The sequence below is a fragment of the Marmota monax genome, unplaced genomic scaffold, assembly GCF_021218885.2.
Source record: "Marmota monax isolate L192 unplaced genomic scaffold, Marmota_monax_Labrador192_F-V1.1 WCK01_AAM20220418_F8-fsc00007, whole genome shotgun sequence".
Lineage (NCBI taxonomy): Eukaryota > Metazoa > Chordata > Mammalia > Rodentia > Sciuridae > Marmota > Marmota monax.
The window spans coordinates 30,540,001-30,542,425 of record NW_026692781.1 but is presented as its reverse complement, the minus strand read 5'-3'; positions in this window follow the sequence as shown (position 1 = coordinate 30,542,425).

The following is a 2,425-nucleotide window of genomic DNA, read 5'->3' as shown; positions in this document are numbered from 1 at the left end:
TTCATTCCTATACTCCAATGATGAATCTGATGGGAAAAAAAAATTAGGAAAACTATCCCATTCATAATATCCTCAAAAAAATGCTTGGGAAACAATATAAAAAAATGGTCATGGATCTCTACAATAAAAATTATAGGACACTAAAGAAATAAATTGAAGAAGAACTTAGAAGACAAAAAGACCTCCCATGTTTTTGGATAGGCAAAATTAATATTGTCAAAATGGCCATACTCCCAAAAGTGCTATAAAGATTAAGTCTAATTCCCACCAAAATCCCAATGAAATTCTTTATAGAAATAGAAAAACAGTCTTTTGGAAACATAAACAACCTAGAATAGACAAAGCAATCCTTATCAAGAAAAGTGAAGCAGGAGGATCATAATATCAGAACTTAAATTATACTACAGAGCTATACGAACAAAAACAACATGGTATTGGAACCAAAACAGGTAGGAAGAATGGGATAGAATAGAAGACATAGAGACAAACCCACATAAATACAGTTATCTCCTACTTGACAAAGGTGCCAAAAACCTACATTGGAGAAAAGATAGTTCTTTTAAAAAATGGTACTAGAAATCAATATGTAATAGAATGAAATTTAACCCCTATCTCTCACCCTCCACAAAACTCAAATCAAAGTAGATCAAAGACCTAGGAATTAGACCAGAAACCATGATCCTCCTAGAATAAAATGTAGGCCCAACATTCCAAAATGTCAGCTCGGAAACTGACTTCCTTAAAGACTTACGATTCCTAAACTGCAAGAAGTAAAATCAATAAATGAAATGGAATCAAGTTAAAAAGGTTCACAGCAAATAAAACAATCAAGAGTGCAAAAATAGAGCCTACAGAATGGGAGAACATAGGGCATTATCCAGGGTATATGAAGAACTCAAAGAGCTTAATGCCAAAAAACAACCCAATCAATAAATGGGCAAAAGAACTAAACAGACACTTCTCAAAAGGAGAAATATGAATGGTCAACAAACATGAAAAAATATTCAATATCTTTAGCAATTAGAAAAATGAAAAGTAAACTACAATGAGATTTCATCTCACTCTAGTCAGAATGGTAATTATCAAGAATGCAAGTAATGATTAATGTTGGCGAGGTTGTGGGAGGAAACACTCATCCATTGCTATTGGGTCTGAAAATTGGTGGAACAACTCTGGAAGGCAGTATGGAGATTACTGGGATGGGAGGATACTATGACTAGAACCACCATTTGACTCCTTGGTATTTAGCCAAAGGATTTTAAATCATCACACTACAGTGATGCAGCCACATAAATGTTTATAGTAGCACAATTCACAATAGCTAAGCTATGGAGCCATCATAGGTGCCCTTCAATAGATGAGTGGATAAAGAAAATTTGGTATATAAACACACAATAGAATATTACTCAGCCATAGAGAAGAATGACTTTATGACATTTGGCGGTAAATGGATGGATCTGGAGACTATCATGCCAGGTGAAATGAGCCAGTCACAAAAAGCTGAAGGTTAAATGTTTTGTCTGATATGTAAAAGCTAATCCACAATAAGGGGCAGGAGGGATTTAAAAAAAAAGAAATAGAAGTTCAGTGAAGTAGACAAAGGGGAATGAAGGAAAGGAAGAAGGGATAGGATAAAGAAAGACAGTGGAATGAATCTGAATCCCGTGTACATATATGAATACCCCATAGTGAATCTCATCATCATGTACATCCACAAGAAATTAATTTTAAAAAATGGATAAATGGCAAAAAGATCAATAGAATAGAGGGAAGGAGCAGGGGGTGCTGGGAGGGAAGAGGAAGGGGAGGTCCTGGGGAAATAATGAAATGTCAAAGAATTCTATACACAGTGAAAAATATCTTGCAAAAATTAAGATAAAATGAAAACTTTTTCAGGTACACAAAAAGAATTCAAAACACACACACACACACAATAAGGAAGTATTTCAAGGAAAAAGAAAAATTTACCAATGGAAATTTGGATTTGGACAAAGGCATGAAGAACTTTTGAAATGGTAACTACAGGGGTAAATAGATAAATGTCATTAAAAGATAACTGAATCCTCAAATGAAAGCAATAAGAATGTAATCTTGAAATAAAACACATGGAAAAAGTAAATCTGTAACAATGTAACAAAAATCAGAATAGAAATGGAAATGTACCATTATAAGTTTTTTAAGCAAACATAAAGAGATATAGCGTCACTAAAGGTTATGATGTTAAAAAAAAGAACACCATAAAACCTAAAACAACCACTAAAATAATTTTTAAAAAGTATCATGGCTAATAATGTAAAAAGGAGATCAAATTTTTAAAAAATATTCAAATAATCCGAAAGAATGTAGATAAAAGTAAACAGGACAGAAGGGTCAAATAGAAAACCAATCACAAGATCATAGACTCTAACCTCGTAATCATCTTAAA